Source organism: Corvus moneduloides, chromosome 3 (genome assembly GCF_009650955.1).
Source record: "Corvus moneduloides isolate bCorMon1 chromosome 3, bCorMon1.pri, whole genome shotgun sequence".
Classification (NCBI taxonomy): domain Eukaryota; kingdom Metazoa; phylum Chordata; class Aves; order Passeriformes; family Corvidae; genus Corvus; species Corvus moneduloides.
Window position 1 is genome coordinate 58,168,692 of NC_045478.1, and position 26,355 is coordinate 58,195,046.

The 26,355-nt window shown below is 42.1% G+C and overlaps 1 long non-coding RNA gene across 1 annotated transcript in view; it reads right to left on the reverse strand.

The window, feature by feature from the left end:
* Nucleotides 1-22,293, reverse strand: part of LOC116440691 — a 47,981-nt gene extending 25,688 nt beyond the window's left edge. The window contains exons 1-2 of the long non-coding RNA XR_004238734.1: nucleotides 22,259-22,293; nucleotides 15,243-15,358 (exon numbers count right to left, since the gene is read on the reverse strand). This is a non-coding gene — a long non-coding RNA (uncharacterized LOC116440691). The remainder of the gene's footprint in view (nucleotides 1-15,242; nucleotides 15,359-22,258) is intronic.
* Between the last annotated feature and the right edge of the window lie 4,062 nt (nucleotides 22,294-26,355).

The window sequence follows — 26,355 nt, forward strand, 5'->3', positions numbered from 1 at the left end:
GAAGAGCCATGAAATACGTACACAGTACAATGTGAACAAAAGCTTATTCTCTCCGTCAAAAATACTGTATGGAATACGTCTTATTAAAATGCTGCACTGTGAAGCTGTCCTTTTTATGGTGCTGATAATTGACATCTCCTGTCTGGAAGTAGGAACACGGTCACCTTTCAGGGTTCACATCAGTATTTATTACCATAGAGACCATAACAATGTCTCCTTACAAATGTTTTGTGTAGTTTTCCCTGCTATCTACTTATTTTCCTGAGCTATTGGGTTATAGGATAATTTAAGGTGGAAGGAGTCCCTGGGGCAGCATGACTCACGTCATTTTGTCCAGGGCCTTCTGTAGTCTACTTGTGAATATCTTCAAGGATGAGGAGTCCACAATGCTTCTCCTCAGCAGGTTAATTGATGATTTGAATCTAAAGAGGACTAGACAAAATTTTGTGTTGTTGTTTATCATTTGCCCACAGCTGCACCCTTCCTGCTTCCGTGGCTTTGTTCATGTGCAGCATTAAATTAATGTGTCTTACCTTTCCCCTGTGGTCCTGTAGTCCCGGGCTTGGACAAGCCATTGTATAATGCTGACATCCTATTCCATGTTCTCTGTCCTCTTCCTCAGCCTGATGGTACCTACATGCCATGGGATGCAGCAGTGCTGAGGCACTGGGCAGCACCTGGGAGCAGCTGAGCACACAGACCTGTCCCTGTGCCTTTCCTCCTCATGTCCCTGTGCTACCCGAGCCACTTCAGCTGGCACATTCCCAAAAGGGAGGCTGAAACTGAACTGTGGTGGTTTTATCCAGGCCATGAGAAACATGACTTAGTTTTTAATTTCTTAATGTCAGAGTCTACTTCTCAGCGTTGCTGAACTGCAGGCTGCAGATCTGAGATGCCTATTGAACTCCAGATAGGAGGAATAGCTCCTCCTCAGAAACATTAGTGTGTATTGCTGTCAACATTTGACAGCTGTAGGAAATAAGTCTATTGTTGCTACAAAATATTTGCTTCCTGAATAAAGTGGCAATAGATATAAGGAATCCCACTGAGTTCTAATAATCCAATGGTTCTGAAAAGCCACCTGGATCTGGTGATTAAATACTGATGAGCTGGGTGAATTAATGCAGTGATGGTACAGCATTGCCTTTCAACATTTAGCTTGACTGCTGTGTCTGGTGTATTTACAGTGGGCTAATCCTCAGATTTACGAATGAAGCTGAATTCCCTGGGGCATTGTGTGTGATGTTTTTTATTTTTTAATGGGAGATGCTGAACTGATGAAAAAAACAGCTGTTCCTATAGGCTGGGGAGGCCACAAGGCTTTTATTTACTCTCCAGGTGTGACCAGCTTGCAGCCAGCATGGCCAGCAGGGTCCTTGTTAACCAACATCCCTCACTATGTGTTATAAACGCAAGAGTGGAAGAAGCTTCATTACATTCAGAACGAATCCACAACACTCTGAAGTCTGTGTTGGTGTATCTGGTACCACAAAGCTGACTTCCCAGGGGACAGCTGGACCTCTTCCAAGACAGGCTTCAATAACATGGGAAATGGAAGGAAGGATAAGAAATAACAACAATGCTGAGAGCAGACTGCCGAAGATGGATCATCAGACAGTATCAATTCTGCTGGCACCATGGATGTTAATGACTCATCAGGCCCTTTTCTTCCTCCAGGCCCAGTTTGAGTAGAATATTGATTGCTTTACAGTAAGTTCTTGTTTACTGCAGCTAGATTCAAACACAGAGCTGCATGATAATGTGGAAGTAGAATTAGAAGTTTTCTAGAAAAAAAACAACATATTTTCCTTAGGCTCCAATTCCATACAGTTAGCTCTTAAACTGTTCTGTTTTTAAGGCATAGACCAGAGCAAAGAAGAGAAAAGAAACCCTCAAAAGTCATCAGAAAAATCACTGACATTTCTGGTGCTTCTGTTCCCCTGTGTTGTCACAAAAAAACCCCAAAACCCATTACTTTGAAAACTCCAGGGACTAGTGCTGTAACTAGAGAAGCAGGACTGCAGAAGTGGCATTGTGTCACGCATGTCAGGTGGTTGAAAATGCATCAGGCTGAGTGTCTGGCAGCACGTGGCAGCTGTCAAAACCAGGATGCTGTTTGTGTGCCTACAAGCTGTCTTCTCCATTTGCCTTTTTGACTTCTGGAGGGGTGACCAGAAACTGGAATTCAGAGCAGGGGACTTGAAGGCAATGGCTCTTTGGTTCCTCCATTTCCCCATCTTTATGTGCAGTTAGGTAGTACTATAGGAACTGAAGCACATGCAGTATTTGTGCATTTCTAAGATGTAAAGTGCCATTGAGAACACATCTTTTGACAGTATTCACAGTGTTCATTCTTTTTTTCTGATGACAGACCTCTGCATAATGGAAATAGCCCCAAAACATCACTGATAGCAAAATATATTCTGCTGTGTACTACCCAACTTGCTGGTCCAGGCATATTCTGTGCAACTGAGAAATGATATACCATTAGTTATTTCCATTTTCTCCCTCCTGAATTTTCAGTGGACTTAGGGCACTTCAGGTCATACAAACAAAAAGTTATTCTTTGCATCAGGAATTTCTGAACCTCAACTTCCAACGGAACACATGGATAAGCTAATAAAAAAATGGAAAGAAAAGGCTTTAGAAAGGTCAATAAACTGCTTTTATGCAGGAAGTAGTAGAATTTTAACCATAATTTTTTTTCTCCATGGATTATTAACATATGCCATTAAAAATGCTATAACCAGAGGACAAACAGGACATTCTGAGAGAATTTCAGAGTTTGATGTTTTCACCTAAAACATACCCTCTTTAATGGTACAGCTATTAAAATAGGGGCATCCATAAAATCTGTTAAACATAAGGAATGTTACTCTCTTATGACTACTTTAAAATTCAAAGAGACTGAATCTTGTCTGTTCCTAATGTAATAATGACAAAGTTTATAATTTTAGCATTATGACCAAGAAATTAACGTGACTGCTTGGGAAAGTAGTAAGACAAACTGGACTGTTACCTCAGTGTCTTCTGAAATCACATTTCTAAGATACTGAATTAATATAGCTCTGCCAAAGACAAACATTTTTCTTTTTATAAATTTAATTCCTGTCATAAATACTTCATAAGAAGGAAAAATGAAACCTTTCCTGGAAAATTGTTTCAAGGCATATTTTCTGAACCTTAGCATCAACAGCAGCAGTCTTGCTTTGCCTTGTTGTTTTCTAATAGGCTGAGTAACACAGGCATTGGCTTTATCTCAGTACAGAAGTTGTTTAAAAGAGATCATAGAGAGGACTTAGGTGTTCTGCAATGTTTCCAGGTTTGCCTGACTCCAGGGCAAAACATAAATAACTCCAACACTAACCCAGAATAAATAAGGAGGAAACTAGTTCTTGCTCCAGCAGACGAAGGATTCTGATTCCCATACATAGAATGGGGAATCTTCCCCTGGCCAGCCTCAGCCAGGAGCAATCTGCCTTCCCAGGGATGCAGGCTTCTGAACTCCCAGTTAGAAGAAATCCTAACCTGGCCTGAGTAACACAGGAAGAGCAAGAAAGGAAAAGAACAAAGCCCTTGACTAATACTTTCAGCTCCTTTCCTTCTCTAGACTGCAGTTTATATAAATGCCAACAATGACTTTCATTCCTCAGGCTATTGATTTTCCAGCACCCTGCCCTTAAATCCATCCAGGCAGAGAATTACAGTCGAGAAAAGAGAGAAAAGATGGGCTGTAATTGAAGGCAGCCGCTTTCATAACCTCTCAGTTGCTACAGACCAGGGCAAACATCCTCAGTTAGTTATTGGATTTTAGAGGCCATCAGCAGCTATGAGGATTTGGTGAGGCCATTAGTCCTCTTTCCCCATGGGGTTCAACCCTAAACTTGTGATCAGCTTACAGAAGCATCCCTGAGGTACATCATAGCACTAAGACTGCAAAAGGTGAGAAAAAGCTTTTGACACAAGTCATCCCAGCCTTCTTCCTAGCTCAGCCTCCTGCAGAGTGAGGTCTCCAGTGTTGAAAGCTTTGTTTTGCTTGATTCAAACACCAAATAAAACCCTAGCCCTCATCTGAATGACAAGCCCACAAGCCCAGTCAAAGATGCAGGCAACAAAACCCCTCAGTTATCACCATTAGCCACAGTCCTGGTGGTGGTCAAATCCTACTAAATGCATGAAAAATTTCTGGGCTTTGCAGGATTTTTTTTATAACCCCCCACAGAAACAATAACTTGGCACAAAATCTTCTGAGAAAGAAATTAAAAGCCCTTGCCCCCAAAGATAACCAGATGCTTCTCATGCGCTGGATCCTGAAACCAGAGCTGAGTGGGTGCGGGACAGCCCTGGCATAGAGCAGAGCCAAGCACATTTAGCATCTTGGAGAGGGAATAACCACGGTTTGATTTCCCATGAAGCCTGCACAGAACAATACCCCCTGCTAAAAGGAAAGAAAAGGGTGAATGATGCTGCAAGTTCTGCCCAGGCTGTCACTGAAGTTCTGTTTGGTCCTAGGGTTAAGATTGGAAGATGGAAGAATAGCAGAAGGCTGCAAAGGGATGTAAGAAGAAAGTTGGAGTTGATGACAGCCAAAGGCTTTGCCTGCTGTGAAGGACAGGACCTGCTTCCTGAACTTAGGAAGATGGTCAGACCAATTTCTTCTTAGGGCTGGAGAGGTTGGAGAAGGCACATGAATTTGTTAGCCTAGGCTTTTCTGTTGCTTGGTTTTGTGGAAGGTGTCTGCACATTGTGAGGGAGCTGTGGCAAGTGCTGGTGTTAGGCTTAGAGTATGAAAAGTAGAACATGGAAAATATTTCCAGAAGAGAGGTGGGGTCTGCTTCTTCTACAGGATAAAGTGGATGATGAAGAGGTCTGGAAAACTTTATTGCCTGAACACTAGTTGTAAAAAAATTCAAAAGAGCATACTTTGATATTTTTGCACTGTTCTGATACCAGTGCTTTAGGATAATTTGAACAGATGTGTATATTGAGCAGAAAAATAACACATCTGTGTGCTGTGCAGGCTGAACATGACATGGATGTAATTAAAACTCAGCACCTGCTGCTTAAGTGATTGTATTAATCTGACATGAGCGACATTAAAGTGGTTAACAGGAATGCCCAGGGCACAGAATTTCTAAAGGTAATGACAGCTTGCTCTGAGCCAAGTGGGTGGGGAGGACAAGGTCACCAAAGGCAAGGCAAACACCCATGGCCTCCTGTGGGGAAGAAGGAGACACTGCTTTCCAGAGAAGGTTTCAGGGCACGAGGAGTGTGGGGGCTGTCTAAACTGGTGCTCTCCAAAGCAGGATGTGCACACATCAGGGCTGCACAATACAAGCCATGGGGGGGGGCGGGCAGAAAGAAAATATTTTTTGTGCATTAATTAATTAAATTTAAAAATAAAATAAACATTTTTTACCTTTACCTCATCCTATTTTTATTTCTATTGTTGTAATATTAATACAGTCCTACATTTATTTATACTTAATAAATAAATAAGTATGGGGGGGAGGTGCTCAAAATGCTTTTACTGCCCAACCAAAATAGTTTTGGGATCACTGATCTAATTTCCCAATAAATGCTAGGGAAGGGAGGGCCTAAAATCCTGCTTCTCACTTAACTTCAGCCATGCACTGGCAGCTTACCTGAGACAGAAACCCATGTCTTTGTCTGGGTCCCAGCTAGCTGCTCTGACTACAGATACCCCTCTGCCTCTTGTCAAACGGCCTCTGTTCTACTGCATGTGGAAATCTACAAAAGACTTAAAGAGAAAACATAATTTTCTGTTCCATTTAGTTTGCCCGTGTTGCTTCCCTGCCTTGTGGTGCAGCCACAGGTGGGAGCTAATGGCTGGGGCTCTGCTTTCTCACTCATATAAATAACCCTAACACCAAACATAAAATGTGATGGCATGGCCAGCATCTGTTATTTTACAATAAACATTACAGAAATAGGTGTGTGACCTGCTGCTGACGAATCCTGATACCCATAACTGGCATTGCACTGGGCCACTATTTCCATGATTTACACCTTCAGAAAGCTCTGCACCAAGTGCTGCAGAGAGCAAAGGGACTTTCTGCCTTTACAAAAGAAACACAGGAAAGACAATGACAAAAAACACATGTGAAAACTTAAAAGACATTTAAGAAAAATTATGTCTAACACTGGAGATTAAAAATTGACAAATGTATCATAGAGAGGAGCAGGGCTGTTTTGTGGTGGATGGATTTACACTGATAGCAGCCACCAGAGTTGCAGAAGGAAAACCCCTGCTGGGACCTGGGAGCCAGAGCCTTTGCAAATCCACAAAGGCAGTGCAATAACAATCCACTTGTTTTTTTATTGTACAGATGACTGTGGCCGTAGGGCTGCATAATGAAGTGCTTCTTGCAGCGTTGCAGCATTTTGTCTTGCTAGTCCTTTCACCATTGTTAGCAATTTCTCCATCTTTTCCTACAGAGCTATTGAGGGATTAAATCAGTTGTCTGTGGTGTGTCAGTCTGTGTCAGTAATTCCCTGCAATTGAGAAAAACTATCTACAGTCTTCTCTTTTTCCTCTTCCGTGCTCATCAGCCCAATACCTAAGTCTCTGTGAAATACATCTTACTCTATTTTTGATGAAAGCTCTTTACTTTCCTGCTCTTCAGCTAGAAGAAAATAGAAGCACAATTCCAGCAACTTCAGTGAAATTAAGCCAGCTATGACTAGTTCATGAGCTAGCTATGCATTTTTGTACTCCACGTTGCATTCCTCATCTCACAACTGCTGCTGCCATGCAAGCATCTCATTTATAATTTTGTTATTAGATGAATCTCCACATGGAATCCCTCTAATTCCCCCTTTCCCAGCAGATGAAATGCAGAAAAACTGCAGTACCTGATTTATAAATTTTATTCTCTCTATGGAGACAGAAAGCAGTAGTCACACATATGAATCTCAGGATGATTCCTGCCTAGAAAAATTAAATTAAAGCTTTTCAGTTGAAGATGCTTACAGTACAGAAATAGACTGTTTCTAGTCAGCAGGATTAAAGGAAAGAAAAGCTCAGCAAGAATGAAGTTGCTTTGCAGAGTTCTCTCTATCTAGGCAGCAGACCGTAATTTCCATAAAGAGAAGATTCTCTTCTCATCACTGATTTTCAGGTCAAAGACCCATTTTTAAATTCCCTTCTCTTCTCTTTCTTTTCCTTAATTCCCTCACTGTCTTCTCTTTTGTGCTTTATTTGAGGATCAAAGGATAGTAAAATGTAGAAAAACCGAGTATATCATTTTAAGGTACATTTAGTTGTTTATTTAATAGCATATTTTGCAAGTGCAAACTTAACAGAGAGGGAGAAATGCCCTTTAACAATACCACCACTTGCAAGCCATTCTCTGAAAGGATGTTATTTTCTCTTGGTCTCTTAAAATCAATGTGAGCTGTTTTTCACTAAACTGGTTGTCCTGTAGACCTCACTACCTTCTCCTTACTCTCTTTAATCCCTCCCTTGGCCCAGCCCTTCTTTTGTGCAGTCAGCTGCTGGAAATTAACCTATCACTGGCAGTTACAAAAGTACAGTTCAGCTTTGAGGCAGATAAACTGTGGGATCCAGTTCATTGCACTGCCGTGTGAACACTGGTACCAGTTTGAGGGACACCACAAAAACATGGGGCCAGTGGCAGGTTGAAAGGTGAAAGCACCACTTTTGACTCTGCCCCACTCTTAAATCTGCTTTCGGGGATGGCAGAGGAGAACCTTGAGCCAAGCAATGGGATTGCAGTCATGGAGCTCCCTTGTCAAAGCATAGCTTGTACTGGGTTCTATAACATGTTCTGATAGGTGACTGAGCTATCCCAGGCAGCCACTTGTCCTGAATACAGTAAGAGAAGAAACCACCATTAATGAAAAACTGAAACTGTAAAAAGAGTGCCACTGCTTTCTCTAGTCTTTGATTCAAAGCCTCAGGATGAGGAAAATTAAAAATAAGGAGTAAAATCCTGCATCTCTTACAGACTGTGGAGGTACCAAGGCAGAGTCAGGTTTGCACTCCTGAAGCAGTGGTATGAACATGGACAATGTAAGCTATGAAACTCATGGCTGGGATTACTGAGATTAACCAGAAACTGTAGAAGATGAAATTTTTTTCCCTGAAGTCACAGGAGGAAGTCCTGGCAAACCAAATGGTCACTGTCTCCCTTCTCCTTGCCGAGCAGCCATGTCACAGGATATGTTGTCCCCTGGCAGTGAGATACAACACCCTCTGCTGCAGTGCAGGGGATCGCCAGGATGCTCAGGACCCCCTGCATTATTTGCTAAAATTATTGGTTTTGCTATTGTTATTATTATTTTTTACTACTACTATTGCTATTATTGTGATGATGCTGTATTTTTAACATCTCAGTCCTCAAGAAGTAATTAAATAGTATCTTTGCCAATTTCTGAATTTCACTATCACAGTTCAAAAGAATAAATACAGGAGATGTTCAGTTTTTATTTTTCTGTGATAAAAAACAATCTCAAGAATTTTTGTATATCCCTTCAAGAACAATACCCTTGGTTAGGTTATCCAAGCACAGAAAAATGCAGGCAAATGCTCATGCCTTTCCTGTAGTGAGCATGTGAAATAACAATATTTGTGATGGAAAAAGTGTTGCAGAATACCTACCGTGAATGCATATTCAAAAACTAATTGCACCCCTTTGCTTTATCCCAAATATATATGCATGTGAACAAATATCAAACTATAGAAGATATTAACTGTGATATATACACATCCCTATGCAGAGGGTAGGAGAAACATATATGAACATTCTGAGCATAAATTCTTTTATGCATATTTTCTAAATTCTTGCTCAGTAATAAATCTATTTATCCACATGCCTTGATATCCAAATAACTTATTCAATTAATATACCATTGGTCTGTCAATCTGGCACGTTTTTCAACTAAATGAATAGCAGACTTTTTGGACTCTGCCTCATTAAGCTGTTTAGGGATGGTACTTAGCACCAAGGAAAAGCAAAAAAGGAGAAAATGATCCAAGCAGCCTGCAAGGCTGATTACTTCTGAATGCCTTTGGCTACAGCCCAGGGTAATCACCACACAGCCTCCTAACCCTGCTCCAGAGCAGCTGAGCTGGGGGCTGCCTCTCTGCTTGCCTCATTTGGGAAGCTGGCAGAGCAGGTGTTTTTCCTTGCACAGCTTTCCACCCTGTAGATGAAGACATCCTCTGAGTTAATGCCATCCCATTTTTGTCATGACATGATTTTGCACTTCCCTCTTCACTATGGGAGGCGTCAGGGCAGCCTGGGAGTTGCTGTGGGCCTGGGAGTTGGGGTGAGCAGCACCCACAGGGGCAGGGGAGCCCATGGGGACTGTCACTCTCATGTACCCCTGTGCCAGATCTCAGGGGCCACGCTCACTGCAAGCCCTTAGGATAGCAAGGGAAGACTGGTTTTGCTGACACTGGCATTCTGTTCAACTAGAAGAAATGAAAATAGAAAAGCAAAATATTATAGTGATAGCAGGAGAAAACATAACAATATTTTATACTAATGAATGCTGCTTGGGAAACTCCTTTGCATTTACCAGTAGTTTTTAAACATGTCAAATACTGTATTTTTGTATACTACCTGAACTTCTGCACATCTGCACAACTTTTACACAGTGCCTGTAATGAAATTTCGACAAGGTTATCTGACTTTCTATGCATAATCAGTGGTGACTGACTCACAGCTTCTTGGAGTCTCGAAAAAACATATGCATGGCAGTTTTTATAGCTCTTCACTTTAAGCACAGTTATAGACATCTCTGTATGTTTCTATCAGTATGACTGAAAATGAATGCAAAAAAGACTTTATTCTTATGCTAGATCCTGCCACTATAAAGACAACAAACACTTGCTCTGCAATGAAAAGGAGAACTACATGGCATATTTGTAGGTTAAGCTCTGAACAAAAAGCCCGTTTGATAGAGCTTTACACACAGCTGTTGTAAATTCTGTTTTATCCTTGCTAATTTTGTCTCTGCTTTTGACTAAATAATAAATCCCCACTGAGTATCTGAATCCTTAAATGCTGGCAGGACTTGCTGAGTGGAATACCTCCTAGTGTTGTCCATGCTGCCAAATGAAAAGCAACCCCTTTACGCTGTACAGCCTAAACCCAATCAAGGCCTCTTCTCCAAAGCCTCTCTGAGGCCAATTCCAGGTATTGCCTAGCTCAAACTAAGGAAATTTAACAAGGCCACAGTAAGATGCAAATTTGGGCAAAGGTCAGGGAGGTCTGGTCCTATCCCTCACTAACACATATCTCAGGGCAGGAAGAGATGTGTCCTTTGGGCTGTCTGTGGGGAAGCATGACTGCTTCCTAAGCAAGTCTTCACTTCTCTGCTCTGTGCAATTCACAGAGAGCCTGATGCCAGCCCAGCTGTGAACGATGGGCAGACCCACAGCCTTTCCCCTTCCACACATGTGTTTTCCTTGACCAACAGCCTCGACCAGGGAGCCCTGGGGTGTCAGCCAGGGTCAGATTTAGTGCCTTTTAACTTCCACAGAAAATCTGGCTTCAGCTTTCCCCCCCCTTCCCCCCCCCCAAATTCATCACTGACTTCTAAAGAGCAGCTGGTATTTACCAATGGAGAACAGGTCAGCATCAGGGAAGGCAGAACAGGCTGAGAAAGAGAAAGGAGCACAGGAGGCAGGTAGCATAGATGGAAGAGTAAATGTTAGGACCATAAGGAGGAAGACATGAAGGATGTTAGTGTGATATTTAACTCTGTAACACTATTGACTGACTGTGTTGATTCAGGAAGATATACTGCTATTAAAAGATTTCCAGTGTTTAGCGGTCTCTCCTGCAGAGCTTTTTTCTTTCTTCCATGAACAAGCATTGTGAACATCCTCTTCTCCATGCACAAAAACTGTACTCTTCTTTTTATCTTATGCCTACTAGGCTGACATGAAGCCTTTTGAGCTTCAGTATTTTCAGCAAGAGTCAGCAACACCTTCAGTTTTGTGTCTGCAGAGGGGTAGCATGAGAAGCAGCAGCAGGATAGGTAGCCACAAGTCTTCTGTAAGGTATCTGCTGGGTCCCACATCATCAGCTGATGAGTTTTTGAAACAAACCTTGGTTGTTCTGTGGCTCTGGGGTGTCACACAAACAGCAGAGCAGCTAAGGCACTGCACCAAGAGGGAGAATTTGGGCTGCACCCCGAGTTCATCCCAAATGTCCCAGCAGCTTGCAGATGCCTGTGCTAGTGGGGCTGAGTTGGTTGCTCCAGAGACTTGGAGAAACTGTCACACCCACCAGGGCCCTGTGAACTTCCTGTGTTTCAAGTGCAATAGACAACTTTTTGCAAGGTTCCTAATTCCTACTCATTTGTGTACATTTGTAGGAAAAAATATATTCAAGAAAATAGGTCGCACAAAACACCCTGCCGCTCTCCAGGGCTCAGCTATTTTTTGCTCAGGACCTGGCAATAAGAGCTGCCTTATTAGCAGAGGGGCTACACTGTGCAAAACTGGACAGTTTATGTCTTAGGCTGAGCCTGAGTTGATAGCTTGCTGCACTGGGCTCATCCTGCACCAACCTCCCCAGGACTGCATTTCTGGAGCAGTGACTGGGCAGCTGGGGTGTACACTGCTTTTCTTCATGGAGCCCTGCAAGACTGGGTTACAAAGTGCAGGAGTGTAGGTGCCACCATGAATTCAGAAGCAGCAACACCTTCAGTGCCCATTTTTTTTCCATCATTTTCTATGGCTTCAGATGATACCCTTGAATTCCCATGAATGGCTCAAACCAGAAGATCAAAGGTGGAACAGGCCCACTCAAAACTATAATTTGCCCATTTCATATATGGAAAATATACGAGGTAACCTATTGCTTCAAAGGCAGGTTTTTGGATGGCTGTAACCAGCCTGAGCACCAAAGTCACACATGTGTACTCAAGTAAAATCAGTCTGTCACTGCACCTACGACAGTCTCAGCACCCTCAACTCTATTTACTAAGTGCTTATCTGAAAAGGAAGGGGAATAAATCTGTCAGTGACAGTCTTAAATTACCTCTCTGTGTTCTGAGTGAGTGCTGGATGCTGTTCCCTGGTGAAGGAGGTTGTGCAAACTGACACTTTGCCTCTCTTGAAGAAGTCTGGCTGTGGAGCACCCAGAGGGCCAGCTCCTCACCAACTCACCCACAGCCCCAGCGCCCAGGGTGCTTCCTTTCTCCTGTGCAGACTGCTTTCCAGGTGAAATATTCAGGATAAATGAAGTGCACTAGGGAGAATAGCTTGCATGCTGTGTGAGACTCTGGTAGGACATGCTCCTTTGACACTGAAAGGTGTGACTGCAGGTCCTGTAGTTACACCTAAGTTTGTGCTAAATGGGGCAGCTCAAGGGCTGGTGTCACTGAAGCACCTGTTCACCTGGGCTCACTGCCTGGGGGCTGTGAATCACATTTGCTTGCAGATTTGGCTGACAGTGCTGCAGCACAAATGTTTCATGCCTGGCTCAAACCTCCTTTACATCCTGTATTCCCCAACACTTTGCTCTTTCCCTTGTATCACCTGCTCTCTAGTGCTGGCACTGTCTTAGTTTTTATGAGTCAAATGGTCAGGGATTCAGCGACAGCAAGGCCAGAAAGGCTACCACAGATATCTACTTTGATCTTCTATAACAGGCAAACCACAGGATTGCTCTGATTCAGTCTTTATTACGCTCTTGGCCAGGCTTTTAGAAAAATCTAGTATAAGGCAAATGCAGCATGAACTGGCTAACTGAGCAGTGTGTGTGTGTGTGTGTGTGAGCACTGCCCAGCTGGTGTCTGTGCTAGACACCATGGCACACAATCACAGCTGCTGCCCTCCTCTGAGAAAGGACACAATTCAGCACAGTGCTCTGCCCCATTGCTGGGTGTCAGGACACTTAGGGACTTGTCATATCCTTGAGATTTCTATTTTCCCACTGCCTCACCCCAGTAATGCTGGTTGTAACTGGACAAACACGCTAAAGGTATTTAAAATTTGCCTGAATGGGAGAGGAAGAGGAAAAACAAGGGGTGGATCTGAAAGGTGCATAGACTTTGCTATCCCTAGGAAAGCACGTGAAAAATACCCTGTATTTGGCTACCTTGATTTTCCATCTTTTGTATTTGTTTGTCAATGTGAAGACTAACTATCATATCTCTCTTCCCCACGTTTAAAAAGCAAACAGTTCCTTGGTCAACATACATCTGAATAAACTAAATAGGTTAGATCCCTTTTTTTCATTCTCACAAGGACATATTTCCAGTCCCTCAGTAATTTCTGTGGTCCCTTCCTGAGTCTTCTCCAATTTCATCAACATCTTCCTTGAATTTGTAGGCATCAGATGAGACAAACATTTCAGTAGCAGCCTTCCTGTGGGTATGACACAAACCTCTCTGTTCCTTTTGCTTTGTGCTGCTATAATCAGGATATAGGAAAGATGAGAGCAGGTGGTTTTGCCACCATCACTCTGAAGCTCATGCTCAGCAGGTGAAGTGCCAGGACCTCCAGCCTTCACTACAGCCCTCCCCAGAACTGAACTTGTAGTCTTTGTAGAGACATATTTTCATTACAGGCCACAATCAAATACATATTGCTTATTTGCATCCTATTTACTGACAGGTTCATATTGCTCTGTATCAGAGACCTGTTTTCCTCATAATTGATTAGTGCACCTTTTATTTCCTTTAACATCTGCAAATGACTGCGTTTCTCCAGGTTGTTACTGAAGAGATTTAAGTGGCATAATGTTAAAAATTTATCTCTGTGGGAAGCTCTAGAAATGTAACCATGAAAACAAAAGTCCCCATTACATTTTGAGACCTATCAGCTCTGCCTCTTAATCAAAATGCCATGCTGTGCCACATCATACACCCTGCAGAGTCTGTTACAACAGCCTCAGCTAGATTTTACAATCAATCTCACAAATTATCAACAGATAACAAGCTACTTTTTCATAATTGCACTTTGTTCAGCATTAAATATACCACTTTCTTTAAATTTTTTATTAGTTGACTCTTGGATCAGCTACAGAGTATTTTACCTGGATTAGTTTCAGGCTATTTGATTTATAATTGCATGGACTCCTTTATTTGCCTTGCCAGGGAAGATTGGCGAGATATAGCTAATTACCTGGGTTTTTTTCCATGGGTGTAGCAAAAGATGTTTATCCAAGATAGAACGTGACTTTGGCTGCATTGTTTTGGGAATTTTTGAACTACAAGATGAGTGTGTGGAGACATCTGCCTTTTTGTCATCTGGGAAGCTGCTGGGTTCTGATCCACTGCACAGCTCCTTTGCTTTTCCTAGGCTGAAAACTTTAGAAACGGAACGTTTTGATCTCCAAGGTCAGAGAAGACTTATCCAGAGGGAAAGGAATGGAGAGAACCTCAGGCCTGATACCAGGAGAGCAGAAGAGTATGCAGGGAGGTTGTGATGCTGCAGGGAGAATGGCTGGGGGCCCCCCAGTGGCAGCATCACTTTTGGTGTCCATGCGCAGGACCCAAATTCCTTCCATCATGCTCATCACTGTTGCTTCTGATGTCCTGTTCTTTGTGCTTCCAACCTTTTTGTGGGGGTGTAAAAGTCCTGTGTGTATCTCTACACTCTGTTCCTATGTGTCCCACTTTAGCTCTTCATTAACCAGTGCTGGAAGGGATAGAAACTACAGCTGGTTGTCCTTCTGTTTCTTACTCTGGCTCTAGAAAAGAGACCTGACATCTACTGAAGAGTTCAAGTTCTACTGAGATTTCCTGGAGAAACAAACTTTCTCTACCTGAAGGTCATGGAGAGAGGCTGTTGCCTGCCTGAGATTTGTCTGCAACAACAACAACATTGCTTTTCTATTTTTACCTTTGGTTTCCTCAAAAGGGATTTGATGCACAGCACAACTGCAACAGGAGAGGGCTCCTAGCTAGAGCCTGAAGCCAAGCACAATAGTTTAGGTGAAGCTGTGAGCTTGTATTGGTTTTCATAAACAGAGAGTGGAGTAGAGCTGAAGCTGGTATGAGTCAGGACAGCCAGTGTGTCTTCAATGGACCTGTCCCTGGTGACATCTCTTGTGGGTCTGACTCTGAAATGAAGGACATGCTGTACAAGCAGATATGGGTGCAATTATTTTTTCTGATGAATCCGAAATACATGGAGAATGGGGTAGGTCCTTTGTACAGGAAGAATCAATAAAGTAGCTGAGATAATAAATGTGCCCTTTTACCCTTCACAGGCACGTAAAAAGTAAACTCACCTCTTTCATTAAAACGGTTTGGCAGTACAACTGGATTTGTTGGTTCCTTGTAGTCATGCCTAGGACCTTGTCCCAGTTTCTTCTTTTCCCCTTCCACCTGCTCCTTTAGTAGCTGCCTGAATAATTGTAAAACAAGAGAGTGCTGAAAATCGGATGCATTTTTTCTAAATAAAGCAGCAATTTTAAATCCCCTACATGAATAAATAATCCCTATGTTGCCTGAATCTTTTATGACATGAATGCCAAAGAACAACTTAAAAAGCTTTCTCTGTTGTTTTGGAACTGGGTCAGAAAACTCGCTCAGGGAATTTTTAATGAGCTACGCTGCCTCCCAGCTCTGAGTTACGGGTTCAAGCACGAATCAGGTTAGTAGGCAGCAGAATTTGTCACTGCAGCTGAAGAAGCCAGACACACTCCTCACCCCAGACACCCACATTGCCACGGGCAATAGTGGCACGATGAGCACAAAAGCACAGGGAAAAATGGGAAAAGGGTCTAGAGTATGAGAACTGCTGAACTTCCTTTCATTCAATACCTGTCCTTTAACCTATGCCCCAGCCTGGACTTTGCCCTCCTGTGCCCTTAGTTTCTTTCAGCACCTTCTCCACTACCTCCAGCTGTAAAGGGACCACTAACCTCAGCTGGCTCACAGATAATGAAATAACTGCTTTTGTCAAGGGAGACCTTAATACACATAAATGGGTGCCAGTTAGCAGAAGCTGAAAATATAATTTTTTTCTGGAGCATGAACCTTCACTGTTGACAAAATTACCAGACTTGATGTTGTCTTGATCAGCACAGAAAGCCTATTTTTGACCCTTTATCATTGCTCTGTAGATCTTGTACAGACTAACCGTGGCCAAGTTTTTCGGTGTTTTTCTCAATAATTTTACTAAGACTGATTCTTTCATGATTTTTTCTTCCTTTCTTTACCATGCTTTCTCTGTTCTTTTAATTTGCCAGCTTTTCCATCCTAATTTTCCTAATTCTCAAAAGAAGACAGTGCTACTAGGTTCATGGTTTTTTCACCAATTCCAACTATAGGATACTGCTCTTAGTGTCATTCCAGGCTCTCCCATCAAACTGCTCAAGCACTTCTGTTTCCTTCCCAGCTTTCAGACATTGAACATAACCCATCCTACTGCCTCTGTCATTCACCCCCAACATTTTGATTGATAAATATCTTGGATATCTCACCTTGATGTCCCCATCCTGGGTCCCACAGCCCTCATGTCCCACATGGGTGCTGTCAAGGGACAACAGAAAGGACATGAAGATGAGAGGAGGTGCCCAAGGCACAGCTCTTTAGCAGCATCCTAGCACCATGGCTTCCCTGGCTGACTTCCCATCTCAATTCCTTTATCCTTTTTTCTGGAAACTGGGGTTCTGGCAAAGGGTATGCTGGGACCTGTTGCAATACAGAGCCTGTGGACTGGGCAGTGTCTGGGTCACACTGTTGTGATATGTTTTTTCCTGTTTCTCCTATATTCCAGGCAGGTACGTGTCCTGATAAAAGCAGAAGGGTAGCTCAGGTACTGCATGGGGCTCCATCATCACACCAAGTGGCCTACATGGACTGTCAGTCCTCCTTAAATTCTTCCTCCAGCCCTGACCCTGCTCTGCCAATGAGGAAAGCATTGTCAAAGGGTCAGGTGCAGACAGGAACACCTATTTTGTCCAGTTACACCTTTTTTATTATGAAGGATTGATAAGTATGTAAAATATATCTTTCACAAGTTAGAGGAAAACAATTAAGAATTAAGCTGCAGATGCAAAATGACATTTCTATGTTCCATAAAATGGTAAAAACTCTATGGAATCACTGATGCTGCTTCACCACTGTGAAACACAGAAGAGCCTTAAGGAAAAGATGAAGGAGGAAAAAGGGAATTGTGGAAATGCATTTGATCAGAATTGTACTTTTTGGTATTTTTAAATACATCTGCAAAATACACACAAAGCAGCTCTTAGCGCTGTACCTCATGCCATCTGACCAAGATGGTCATGTTACAAAATCCTATAAAAATCAATAGTAAAACTTTCAGACTGTGCTAGACAGGACAGCTATCTGCTCACAAATCTCATTTTCCAGTTGTCCAGCTGCTGGGAATGGGAAGATCACCAAACAAAACAGTGTCTGTCAGGTTTAATCACTTCCCTTAGCGGTATTTGTGGAGCTAACAGAAAGAAACATTTTTTGGAGGATGGTAAAAAATGGTAGAGTGTCTTCCAGACATGACAGCCAGAGGAATTGCTGCCTCTGGGAGCTAATGCAGTCATTAGGAACCACACTCTTCAGGGACATTTCAGGGGAAACTGTGACTATGCCCTAAATATCCAAACAAAGCATTTTTCCTACACTGAAGGGAAGCTGTGAATTACACTGGAAGAATTTTAAAGACTTATTGCAAGAGAAAACTACTAATAAGAAAAAGAATAGAAATAAGAACAGACAATAACAGCTAGTTTATTTTACTTCTTTCTTCTGTCATATGGAGTAAAAATAGAGATATTTACTGAAAAGGTTTTTTTGTGAACCCTGCAGAAAATGCCAAAATATGCACTCCTAATGCAGTGACCTGTTTGAATTAATAAATATGAATGTAAATTAGGGTGAAATTGGAAGAGTAAATGTCATGTCACTCCCAGCTAAACCAAAGTCAGGCATTTAGGATCGTTTGGTTTACCTGAAAAGAGAAAAGCCAAGGTTAGGGTTGGGTGAGTGACTCAGAAAATTCCATTTCTGGAGGGAGGGAGGGAGGGAGGGAGGGAGGGAGGGAGGAAGGAAGGAAGGAAGGAAGGAAGGAAGGAAGGAAGGAAGGAAGGAAGGAAGGAAGGAAGGAATTCGGAAGGAATTCGGAAGGAAGGAAGGAAGGAAGGAAGGAAGGAAGGAAGGAAGGAAGGAAGGAAGGAAGGAAGGAAGGAAGCCCTAAGGACACTAAACATAAAGGCAGAGGAAGGCTGTGAAACCTTGACTCCACTAACTTTGGGGAACTTGTTACACTAAATAAACTATACTCCCAGAAGAACAAAATGTTCTTTGGCATCAAACCCAATGTTATTAAAACTTAGGGGAAAATAACATATAATAGCTTACTTAGAGATGCAGAAGATGGTTAGTAACAATCAAAAGGCTGTTTGAAGAAACCTGGAACTAATACAAGACTGAAGGAAACTGGCAAGGTCACTAAACCACAGATCTCAGCAATTGCATCAGGTGATCCTTTTCTTAAGTGTTTTGTTTCAAGCCTGGTTAGGGTTAGGACTAATATATGTGTTGGTCATTCCCTATCAGGCAAAATTTAAATAAAGAACAACCATTTACACAGATGGAATATATATGATTTTTATCTCTGTCACAGTTTGACATGAAAGGGCATTTTGAAGTATGTGTCATCAACATTACACTGTGTTGATGACACATGCTGAAGTGCTGTGAGGGAAAGAAACTTCCTGGGGAGTAATTACCCACAAACAGCCCTTGGCAATTTCTCAGGGATATGTGATGCAATAGAGGACATTGAACTAATCTTGTATCAGGTTGCAATTCTTAATTTTTTAGTTTACATCTGCCTTTCTAACAGGGAGAAATATGTTTTTAGGCAGTAAGGATTAGTATCACAGGTAAATATTTAATAAGAAAGTTGCTTTCCTCCGGTCCGGATATCTGGATGTGTCTCACAATAGCTCTGTAATACTTAGTTACACAAATGAACAACTCATGAAACCCCATGACTCAGAGGTGGAGATATCTCACTGTATTTTGAGTTGCTTGACTTGCTTTTATTTGTGGGGTTTTTGTTCAGCTTTCTGCAGACTCCAAATTTCTGTCAGAAAGGACCTTGCAATCTGATAAGTACAAGCGATTTGTTCCAGCACTGATCAGACTAAACATGCATGTTTTGTCCTTTATGTTTCAACAATGGAGGCTTTGTGGTAGGGCATGGCTCCCTGCCACCCAGGAAAGAAAGGACAGAGCGAGCCCAGCGCCGGTGCAGCCGTGCGGGGGAATGCCGTGCCGGGAGCCCTGGGCATGCCACTGTGCCGGACATCCATACATGCTGCACCATTAAATCCATAAATGTGACCTACTGCTGGTGTGCAAGGGCAAGTCATGGCTTTTTGACAAATACAAGTGTGATAGGAGGGAATAGTACTGACTTCCTCATAGCAAAATTTTTGTTTAAGGAATTACAGGTGATGTCTGTGAAATTGTCTGACACTGCCATTGCCACCACAGCTTCCAGTTGCTCTGCAGTCCCTCAGTGGAGGACAGCAGGCTCCAAAACAGGAAGGTAACTACACTGACGACTGCAATTACAGCCAAAGCTGGGGGAGAAGATTAGTCCTGAAGACACTTTTGTGACCATTCCTCACAGGTAATTTTTAGCAAGTGTTTGCAGGGGAAAAAGACCTTCCTTCCTGCAGGAAAAGGAAGACTTCAGTGACAGGAAGGGATTCACAGGCTTTTCCAGGTAAACTCCTGCCATATAAACTCAGGGGGGTTTTTCCTTTTTTTTTGGTGGAGATTTTTTGGGGAGAAACAAGGAAACAAGATAATTGATCACAAAGTTTCTTTGTAACATTTTGAGACTGGAACATAAAAAATCAAGTGTTAAAACTTTTAGTCTGAAACACCAAAATGCAATCACACTGAGATACAGCCCTTGATCAGTTTCATTAACTCTGTTCTTCACCTTTCCACCTCTATTTGTTGTCCATTTTCTCACTTTCCTCAACCCAGATGTATTCCTGCCTCATAGAAGACAAAAGAAGGGCTAAATAGTGATAAAAGGTCAGAAAGGGGTCTGAAATGGAAAAGAAATGGAGAAAAAGGAAAGATGAAGAGGAGGGAAATAAAAATGGGCAGGAATTTGGTGTGTGTGTCTGATGTCCTCTGAACTTAGATCTCTCATTCTCCAAGGTGTATAAGTACACAGGGATCTTCCTGGGCCTGGGGATGTAGGTCCTGCTACTACTGAGCAGTGCCCAACTCAAAGTATTTAAGTGCCATCTTTAACTGCAATTTGAGTTTCATCCCTCACTATTGTGCAGGAATTCAGAACAGCACTTCACAGCTGGGATGCTTAGATGCTTTGATCTAGATTGCAGGTCATAGTTACAGATGGCTGGTTCCTACCTGTGTATTCTTGTGACAACACCATCCTTTAGCTTTAGTAACCCCTTTCATGGCTGTATCACGTTGGTATCTCATGGCCACAAGTAATGAATGCACCCAGGTCTTGGTTAATGATAACATGCAGTGAAAACGTATTTTCAGCTTTAAATGTCTGTAGCTGAGTAGTAGGAGGGACATTTAGGTACTGAGGAATGACTGTTCTGTCAATGCTTTGGGGATGAGTTATCTTAAAATAGACACAAGTAGCTTAAAATACCAGATGGTATCTTACAATGTTATGCTCTACTTTATTAAGACTCCTCCACTTGAGAATGGGATTTTTTCTCTTCTTATTTCATTTGCATTTCCTCTTCCAATCTGAGGATTTCACCGTATCCCTTTCTTTTTGCCCATTCATATTTCCTCTATCCTTGTACCTGCAGTAGGAGACAATGTGGAGGTGCCCTTCCAAAATCTCCTTACCAGAACCAGGAACAACAGCAAAGCTAAAGATTAACAAGCAGCAGATGCTGAGAAGAAGACAGATGGAGAATGAATGTAGCAGGAAGCAAATCCAAAAGATCTCTTCAGGGATAACAGCATAGAGAATATATTAAACTCTCACAGAAAACCCCAAAAAACTAACAAAAAACCAAACCAAATGAAAACAAAAGCCCCATGAAAAATATGTCTATGCCAAGGAAATGTGGATTCTGGTTAGCTATGCAAAAGTTGTGTGACCCATTGAGGTTTCCAGTATTTTACTTAAACTACTGCATTAAGTAGCAGTTGTACTCATTAGGAAATGCAAGGAGAACTTGTGCTTAAACACCCATGCTGCTAATCAGCAACAATTCATTGTTAACTCCCATCTTTTCTGATGCAGAATTGTACACTGCAGATCAAATCAAACATTGGTTGAGAATGTGAAACGTAGGTAACTCCAACATGTACTAAAGAGGTTCCCTTGAATCACAACCCATCATCTTTTCTGCAATGAGGCAGAATTTTTAAATTGCATCAATGACATACATTGCATCACCTGGGGAGTGCAAGGGGTGTTGCAGTCTAGCCACAAATGATGAGCAGGAGACTCCTTTGGCTTTGAAGTCCATCTCTCGTGTCTCTCTCATACTCCTGCTCCAGTCCTCCTGGCTTAGGAATTTGTCACAAGAGATCAGAGTTAAAGACATCTTTGCACAAAACCCCGCATGGATTTCATCTGAGTGAGAAGCATAAAACTGATTATCACTTCACAGTCTTTGAAGATGGGTGGGCTCTATTGTTTTGCTTTTTTTGTCCCTTTATGACCATTATGCATATGTCATAGATTTGAAAATACAGTCAGACTACACGACTGAGTAAAAAAATCATCTCGACATGAGTGGGATTTTTTTTTCCCCTTGACTCAGTACCTCAGGATTGGCCTGACATTGGGATCTGTGGGATTCCAGATAGCACACTTATCTATCCTGCCCTCTTGACAGCTATTTATACCATTTTCTCTTTCTGAAGGATCAGCAGTTTAACTTACTAGGACATGGGAGCGGATTCTGCAAGATGAGCATAAGCCAAAGGGTATTAAAAAAACCCCAAACCCCAACAATGAAAGAACCTGACTTCAAAAGCATTCTCTGTATCATCAAAACCAGTCACAAGAACAAAGCCTCTCTGGGATATTCTGAAACAATGTACCTTTCTGTGGAAAAGTTATATATCCTTCTTGACCAAAGCCTATCATTCCTAGGCTTCAAATTGTGAACTTAGATAGTTGCAAAGTTTTCTTACTCTGAATTCAAAGGGAATATAACATTATATAGATTTCAACTTCTGCTCTGACAGTGCCTTAAGAAACATTTTTAGGATTAAATATTACATAAGAAAACTGTCTCTGTACCTGTCAGTGTAACACCATCCATGAGTGACATGCTGCTGACTTCTTTCCCAGAGGGAAGCAAGTAGCTTATTTATTTAGAGATCTGTTATATGACTCAGTCAATAACTCAGCTGTCTTGTTCCCTTGACTATTCATTAGTTCTAATTAGAAATAAAAGCCTGGAAGATCAAACTGGCTCCACTCAGTTAGTTTATTGATTACAAAATTCAAGACAATAATAAATAAAGACATAAATTCCTTTCATTTCTACAGACCTAAGGCACTTCATTGCTCCTAAAGGACACAGCTCTTTAAAGTTGTTCCGTACTCCAGACTCAGAGAACTCTATTCCAATATGCTAAATACCCTCCACTTCCTATTCTTGGGAGTAATTAAAGGTTGAAGCAGCCCAAGTGATGATAAAATCAGCATGCCTTGAGTGGCAAGGGTAGCAAAGCAGCACCTGACACCATCTCCTGACTCTCTGGTTCAGCAAGGATTTAGACAGGCATGTGATGGGATCTCCTCCTAGTCCCTGCACACAGGCTGGCTGAGGGGGCAGCAGGGTCACACCCATGTCTCATCTGGGGCACTGGGCTCTTTTGGGTAACTCACCCCAGGGCTCAGATTTGTCAGTGGCTGAGATTTGAGTGTTGCTGGCAGAATATTCCCCACTTTCGCCTTCCAGTCAAGCTACTGGTTTCAGTTCAGGGAAAGTTTGACATAAAAGAAATAATCCAGGATCCTGACCCACACTGCCAGTGTTTAGTCTAAGTGTGAGAGAAGGGGTTTCCTTCTGTACATATCCAGGGAATTCAGAGAAAGTAGGGCTGGATTACTGAAGGCCCAGTTGAAGACTATGTGAAAGACAAGTGTGAAAAATACACAGCATGGGTATGTCAATCTCTTAATTCAAACAAAATGTTCAGCCAGATTTATGTTATACTGACAAGACAGGAATTTAGGAGGGAAGAGGAAGTACATCTATGAGTATGTCCCTTTTAATTCATTTATCCAGCTAAAAATAATAACAAAGATGATGTTGTTTTGTCTTGGAAGCCTGGCTAACAGGAGAAGATTTCAACTTCAAGTAGTCTGAAAATGGCATATTCAGACCCACGAGTGACTGAAGAACAGTTCTCTACATGAAGCCCTATGTATTACTGGCTTAGAGTTTGCTTAAATCAGAGAAATGAAATTTTATGCCTTTTAAGTAAGTTGTCTTAGCTTTTAGTGTTAGCCACCTAAAACATTAGAAAGAACATCAGTCACATGGTCCATGGGGGTGACCATAATCAACAAATGTCTGTTGGTATTGTAACATCTGGCTTTCGTGGCTGAAAACACATTTTTAAATAGTGTTTAATTAAAAGTATGAAGCCCTTCTACTCTCAGTGTAGACACTGCCCTTGACAGGAAATTATACCTTTTCAGACAGTAGGTAGAGCAAGAAGTACATATGTGTTCTGGCGAGTAACTATAAAAACAAGGAGGACAAAAATGATCCCTAAGACAGAAATAAATTGTCAGGGCAACAAACTGGTCTGCTTTGGGTTTGAGGCCTTGCATAGAAAGCAATGCAGACAGATATGCCCAGTTTTTTTACCAGGACAACTTCAGCTGGAGTATGGAGGCTAAAACCAAGGAGCTGCAAATTAGAAGATACAAATCATAGACTGACAGAAATGTAGGCCCAAACTACCAAGCCTTCTTTCATCATAGATATAAATTGCTTCCCAGTGACAAAATTTTACAAATTTGGACAGAGCATGTAACATTGAAATAAGGTACTCTTAACTTGATGCACTTTTGTTAAAAACGAAATCCCAGCAGTGTTTTCCATATTGACTAGTCCTTCACTGGAAGCAACCAGAACAGAGAAAAGAGAAACCAGAAACTACAGCTGGTTATACGAGCATGATTCTAATCACGTTTTTACTAAATCTATGCAAAATCTGAAGTATCTTCAGAAGTTCATGTAATTTCAAGCAATCCTGTCCTGAGTTTGTCAAATAGCTTTCAATGATGCCATGAGAGCATGTATGGGAAAACCACATTTGCCCTTCGTTATTCTTCTGCAAAATACATTCACTCACCAAGTACAAAGAAGCGCTCCAGGAGCAGGAGGTCTCAGGGGAAATGTATACTGTTACTTCTGCCCTCTTTCCTCTGGGAAACACCTGCATTCCCTGTTTGGCACCTTTGCCAGATGCATTTGCTGACCTACTTCTGCAAGACCAGCTGGGAGAACCTTGGTGGTATCAGCCCTCCTTTTTATTCAAACTGACCAGATGCCATAATATAGAGCACTTAGATAGCCATTATATGTGGGGGCTGGCAAAGAGACCACATGAAAAAAAATGTCCTTAAAAAAGCCACCAAGCAGACCCGCTCATTTCCTTTATCCCTCCAAGAGGACCCAGTGCCCTTCACCTGCCCAAACGCTTCCTGATGGTGGTGGGAGCCTGTCTGGTTGCTCTTCTCTACATGGAGAGGGGAAGGCTTCCTATGTGTGTGCTGCCTGGGCTGTGCCTGTGGAGGTGCTGGTAGCAAATGAGAACTAAGAGGGAGCACTTCCAGATGTCTGGGAGCCCTTCCTGTTGTCAAGACCTTGAAGTCTTCAACCCCTTGAGTGTGCACAGGATGTGTCTTGAACACATGCACACCTGCCCACCCGGTGACGGCACAGCCTGCCAGCCACCCTCACATCCCTCAGACACATCAGCCCTCCCTGTCTGGGGCCGGGAGGGAAATAAGAGATGAAAGCCAGAGACCTGTGAGCAAGACACATGTCCCTGATCTGCTGCAGGGACTGTGTAGGCGGCTCTGGTGCAGCCCTCAGCAAAGGCTCCACCTGAGGGGACACCCGGCTGGCAGAATACACACATTGAGAAAATTGTTGTTTCAAATGATTGGTCTTCTGAGATGGTTTATGGTGTCTGATTTTTGAACATTTACATGAAAAGACAAGGGAAGGAAAACAAGTGAAAACATTTTAAAGTCAAGGCCTTTTACAACGCAGATGACATCAGGCCTTGTTGAGCTTTAAGCTCAGGATCAAAAAAATTATTGGTTGCTGGAGTTTTCCTGCTGGAAGGACCAGAACCTTGCAGTGCACAGGGAGCCCTCCCCCACCTGCTGGCTTGGCAGGAGAGGGAACAACAACCACACAACAGCATAAATACATTTCTGAAAAGGCTCTTAATTAAAAAAAAAAAAAAAGGGATTGTATATTTCATCCACGTGACACTGACACATTCCAATTCATATTATATGACACATAACTTGGAATATTTACATGACTGATGAGCATATTAATAAACCAAGCTTTGACAGGAAAATGTCTTTCAAGGGTTGAATTTTGTTGACATAGAGTTCTTCTGTGCTGGAGATAATTAGTGCTGCCTGCTTTCCCCTTGTTCTCAGTAGAATTTTTTCCCATACTACAAGGATTAGTCAGAGCTTATAAAAATCCTGTTCAGTTAAATCCAACTAGTAAAGAATGGTAGACCACATGTCAAATAAGAGGCAGAGAAAAAATCAAAATAAAAGCTGATTAATTTAAGGAATCATTTGAAAATCATTTCTGCATTTTGTTTTCAGTACAAAATAGCTCATAATGAATATTGATTTCGATGACTACTTCTACTATTTTTGCTAGACTAAGAACTGTATCGAATGTTTGCCTCTGAATAGGGATGAGCAAACCAGCTTGGAAAAAAATGTGTTTGCTGCTCCAAGCATTCTCTGAATCCTTACTCATTTAGATGATGAAACCCTGACTGCACCCAGCCTGAGAGTCTGAACTTCAGCATCCATGGGATCTTCTGGTTTAGTCCTCATAGAAACTAGATTCACACCTCTTCTTGCATGGTGGCCTTTTCACTAAGAGTGTGCTATGCTACAAGAAAAGTGAATTCACTGTCTGTTATCTGCAGGATGTGGAAAGTGTGTAAATATGTTTTTAGAGACTGACATGGGATAGTTCCAGTTTCAACTGTAGTAGTGATGGAGACATCTCTCCTTCAGAATTATTTTTCTCTACTGCAGTATTGTGCAGTGCCTCAAACACAGAAGAGTTCAAATATCTCATCCCATCATTACTTTTGCAAGGCAAT